At 35.8% G+C, this 5,582-nt stretch overlaps 1 non-coding gene across 1 annotated transcript; it reads right to left on the bottom strand.

Annotated features, from left to right (window-relative positions):
• Positions 1–240: 240 nt before the first annotated feature.
• LOC136346854 (5S ribosomal RNA) lies at positions 241–358 on the bottom strand. Its single transcript, XR_010733376.1, has one exon. It is a non-coding gene; the product is annotated as a 5S ribosomal RNA (ribosomal RNA).
• Between the last annotated feature and the right edge of the window lie 5,224 nt (positions 359–5,582).

Raw genomic sequence — 5,582 nt, 5'->3', positions numbered from 1 at the left:
ATGCTGCAAATGATTATGTGAGGCGTGCGACAAGCGAGTTCCTAAAAATAGTTTTTAATTAATTTTCTAAAAATGTATTACGAGATTAATAAATTAATTTTTGGACGTCACTAGAACTTGATGTGTTTTCCGCTAAACACTAAAAAGAACGTTATGCAGAGAGGGGCGGTGTCGCTCTGTTAAAATATGGCTACTTTTTCTTTGAGAATTTGACAGTGTAAATTAAAAAAAAAAAATAAAACGCAACTGCACGTGGTGTTCCCAGGCGGTCACCCATCCAGGTACTAACCACGCCCGACGTCGCTTGACTTCGGTGATCGGACGGGAACCGGTAGACCAACGTGGTATGGCAGTTGCGTGTTAGTAATAGTAGTATTTCTGGATCAAAAATCGAATATTTGAAATATATATATATAAAAAAAAATAGCATGAGTAATACAGCTATACATGTTGCCAGGTGTTCCCACGCAGGCACCCATCCAGGTGCTCTAATAACATTCGACGTTGTTCAAGTTTTGTAATTGAATGGAAACCAGGTGATCGAGGGGGGGGAAAGGAATGCTAGTTGCGAGCTACATTTTGCTACAGAGGCGCAAAAAAGGGAAGTTTTTGTTCTCAAGTGCACAAAAAGTTGTAATGTACCAAATTTCAATAATTTATCTCAAACATATGTGGGAAATATTAATTATAAACCATCTTCGGGAATTCACCTTTCATACCCTGTACATATAAAACGAAGCGTTTTTCTAGAAATGTTTACATTAAGTTTTCGTCTTATTGTCTTTTTGTTTTCAATTGTTAGTTATAAAACAAAGCGGTCATAGTTTTATTTCATCTAATTTAATTTAATTATCTCAAACTGAGGCAATAGCAACTAATGATATCAGATGCGTTAAGTTATATGCAATACTCTATTTCTCTATTTATCCATTAATGTTTTTTCATTCACAGTATATTTGCTTCACAAATGGAAAATGAGCAATTTCGCATAGTGAAAATCAATCCATCAATGAATTATTTATTCATGTGAACGCCAATCCTACAATTCTTCCTGTAGGACACACCTGCAATAATCCTGATAGTCCGACCACCAAGGAGAAACATTTTTCTAGTTCCAGCTGCCCCACCTCAAACCATAATCCTATAGCATGTCAAATAATGACAGGGGGCAAAATAGGTAGCCTTAACACATTTTCTGATACACGAGATACTCCATGATAGATTCCATTGTAGAGAATGAAAAAATCTTAAGCATTTTGACTCTAAAAAGGGAAGAAGACAGAGTTAAAAAAATATGATCATCAGTGCAATATAAGGATACAATTTTTTCTAATTGTCCATTCACACGTTGGGTATTACTTCATTAGATATGGCAGTTCTTCATTTCATCTCTAACCTTCGAGACGGAAATTAACTGTATGAAATGTAATTAACAAGAGCAAAAATTACTTAGAAAGAAATCTCTAGCAACAATGTTGAAAGGTCCTAAGTGCTCAATAATGTTATAAATATATTTAATAAACTCGTTAATAAAATTTTGAAAGAAACAGATTGAGATTAAAGTTTCTCGATTAGCTTCCCTCAATGTTACCGGTGGGAGTATTAACGATATTAATAGCAATAATTCACATAATAAAGGGTGATCATTAAAAAGAACTTCAAGTAAGCACTGAAATATCAGAAGCATGTCTGGGATCAATTCATCCGCTAATCAGATGTTTGATGGTAGATAGCAAATTGCTTAATAAACGCCCTACGTTTACAGTTCACCTGTAACCTCGAGGTTTTTTGTAATAATCACCCATTATTACAAATTCACTTTTTAATCAAGCCTGCGCCCATTAATTTTAAAATATGATCCTTACATCGACACCTTTCAAAGATTGATATCAGAATTAAAATCTCACTTTTTTTTTTTTTTTTGAATAAATCGAAGAATTCCTTTCTGATTGCCACAAAATAACAGATATATTTGCATTTGATACCTGCGTATGTATAGAGCGTTAGAGAACGGAGGAAGAGAATTATGTATTATGAATGTAAAAATTATAAGTGTTAGAAGTTATCGAAAAAAAAAAACATTATTTAGGATAATGACTGAGAAGAACACTTTAAAAAATGGAAAAAATACTGTTTCGTACAATGGGAATGATCAAACTCTTTTTTATCCAAATTTGAAGTAAAATTGCCCGAATTTATTATAATCGAATATTATTGATGCGTTATATAAAATATCGAAAATCACAACGTTCTAACTTCTTTATTTCAGATATACGAGAGGTAAATTTGGATTTGAGCGAGTTTGGAACATTATCCGCCCTTGCTCCGCACAATTAATAACAATGAATATATATATGTGCAATTTCTACCAAAGTTAATGAAAAAGTCTTCTAAATCGTAAATTTTACCTCGGGAAAAAAGTCTTACTGGCATAAAGCAGCTACGAGTAGTTCTTTCGACGCTCTTCACATCAGAATCATTGCAAAATCATTTGAGTGTGAATACACAGCTTCTCTAAAGGGGGGTGTAGGCTTATCTCTAATTTTCTATAAGAGGCAAGTTCCTGGGCTCATTGAACTTGGTAACTCTTAGTAACTTTAGGATACTTAGTTCCAACTCATTAAAAATCTTAAATCCCAGAGTTCACATATTGATCGACACAATAACCCAAGGAGACTTCCGCAAAACCTAATAGGGTGTTCTTCAAGTGCAATTTTCCACACATAAGTTCTATCTAGTCACATCAATCCTCGACTCAATTAAATAACAATTTTTCTTTTTAGAGCTCTGAAGCATGCCTCTAGAAAAATGCCATTTTAAAATGAACTTATTCCAGTTCTTGAGCTGACTTTAAAAGGAAATTACGACCTTCCAATAAAGAGGCTACAGCCATGCTTCGGGGTTTTATTACATATTCAAAATCAGGTGCCTTCCTGTTAGAGAGAATGTAATGTAGTTTCATTTGAATCCTGTCCTATTTCACCAAAGTTTGATAGGTCTTTAATAAATTACATTTTTCATGCTTCCAGACTTCCAGGTAAAAACTACTTCAGTTTGTTCCTGGAACTGTAAGATTAGTCAATTGAGGTTTCTAATGAAATATTCATTAAACCTCTCTATTCTCTCTTTAGATATTCTTATTTAATCAATCCAACACTTTTGACCTTCATAATTCGAATAGTTTAGATTCAAAAAAATAGCCGTTACGAAGAGACGGATTTATTGAGGGGGGTTCTATCATTTTTGTGATGTATAATCGATTAAAGTCGTTATTGATCTTAAAGTCGAAGAACTGGAAAATGGAAAAACTGGAACAATTAGATATGAGAAAGTTATGCGCCAGATGAACAAAAACAGCACCATGAGGATGTTTTAAGAGAAGATTTGGCAAATTTTCGCAGCAATAAATCGGAGTTTTTCCGTCTATTCACAACCATGGATGAAACGTGGGTCCATCATTTCACACCTGAGATGAGAGAGCAGCCAAAATAATGGGTTCAAAGGGGTGAATCGGCTCCGAAGAGGGCGAAAACCGTTTCATTTGCAGGAAAAGTGGTGATGACAGTTTTTTGGGATTTACATAGGAAAATGTTTATTGACTATCTCCCAAAGGAAAAATAATGGACGGAAAACATTGTACAAATTTATTATGACGTTTAAGTGAAGAAATGGAGAAAGAGCGTATTTGGTGGCAAAGAAAATCTTATTTTATCAAGATAACGCATCAGTTCACACTCCCGTCATCGAGATGGCCGAAATCAATCAACTTTCAAACTTTTTTCTCGCCCACCCTACTCGTCAGATTTAGCCCCCTCAGATTACTTTCTGTTTCTAAACTTGAAAAAAGTGGCTCGATGCAAAGCGATTTGCCAACAATGAAGAGGTAGACTCCGAGGCTGAAGCCTATTTTGAAGCAATCGAAGCTTCTTGCTATAAACACGGTATGTCGCTGAGAAAAGTGTCTGCGAAAAATGTCGGGAAATAACGTAATATTTTGCAAATTTTTGTTTTCTTTAAGTGTTAAGTCGGGTACTTCGGGGACAATTCTCGTATATCCCTCAGCGACAGTTTCGGTGTATAAGAAGGTTCTTTCATCCCCAGGTTTTTTTGTTGGTTGCTTTGGTGATTCCCGTACTGCCGCGTAAATGCATTTTCACCTAACCGCTAAAAAAGAAGGTTAGTTCAGGTTAGCTCACCTTGTTGCGTTCTGTGTTCATGTTTACATTTGAATTACTGCCCTCTTCATGTTCACGCTTAAATATGAAGTAATCGACAAACTTTGCCAGGACATTTTTACCACCCCATATTGTTTAGTAACCCTGCAGCAATTCAAAAGTTGCCACTAAAATTACTTGCAACCTGCCTTCAACTAATATTGAGACAAAACCTCAAGGAGAATTAAAAAGGTACATACAGAAGGGCGAAGTGTGAAAGTAGCTGTGTTCGCACATGAAGTAGGGCGAGAGCGTCATTTCCCTGGGATCTTCTCCCAACGAAGGCAGACAGACTGCATACCTCGGTCTACCATAATTTTCTCTTTATTGGACGATGATACACAATCGTATCATCGCTAATGATGAAGTATGCAGGAAGAAGTCGAAATCAAAACTTCATTTCATAATGAAGTAAAGAGCAATTATTACCGTAATGCAGATGAGCTTCTTAACTGGTAGATCGTTTTTCTTTTTGGGCCAGGACAGATTGACAGTAGATATTGGCTGTTAATAATCGTTCACAGTTGGCATTGCCCCTAATCAAGTTCCTGGGTTGAAAATTTACGAGACATTACCACAAGATTTAGAAAAAACTGTGCGAAATAGTCGATATCTCAATGGGCGCAATTAACTGTTTAACCGAAGGTGATTTAATGAAGTTAATTAAAAGATCCGGAAGACATGAAAAATGTGACGTGTCCATTTGCAGAATCATGAATACCATAATGAAGGTAGGACACGAGTTTAAGTCGAATTTTTCTAAAATCGCGTAGCTTAAAATTGGATCGTCTTCTGAATTCTATTGCCACAATTCCACTTGAAAATCAAGTTTTGTTCCATATTCCTCTTGAAGCCTGAAATTGCATAGTTCAACCGACGTAACTCTCCCATATGGCAAAAAAACATCACGGAAGCTAAGCAGCTGCCGGCAAATGCCAATTTATTTTTCTGGTACAACAATAGATAAAAAAAAACTATGCAAAAACCATGCGAACTAAGACCCTCTAATGGCAAGAACAAAAGGTCCCATCAGTCGGATGTCATGGGTCGGTATACGCAGATTCCTGGGTAATTGATATAGGTATGTTGTGGATATGCAAATCAAGTCTTTCTTTTCAAATCTAGTTCCGGGTAGTACTAATTATTATGTTGCCGAAAGGGTAGCGAAAGCATCCGTTAACCCTCTATGGGAATCGAACTTGGAAGAATTAGGAGTGGAAATTTACATAATTAAAGCTACGGGATGTCTCAGTGTGCAGGTTGGATTTGGGCAAGGCAGTTAATTGTAATACTTTTTACAATGATATAAATGTAACGAAGGCTTTTTTCGGTTGGATCTCTTCAATGGCCGAAAAGAGGAGACATTTC

Source organism: Euwallacea fornicatus, chromosome 24, assembly GCF_040115645.1.
Source record: "Euwallacea fornicatus isolate EFF26 chromosome 24, ASM4011564v1, whole genome shotgun sequence".
NCBI classification, from domain to species: domain Eukaryota; kingdom Metazoa; phylum Arthropoda; class Insecta; order Coleoptera; family Curculionidae; genus Euwallacea; species Euwallacea fornicatus.
Note: the sequence above shows the minus strand (reverse complement) of the source record. Positions and strands in the feature narration are given on the sequence as shown.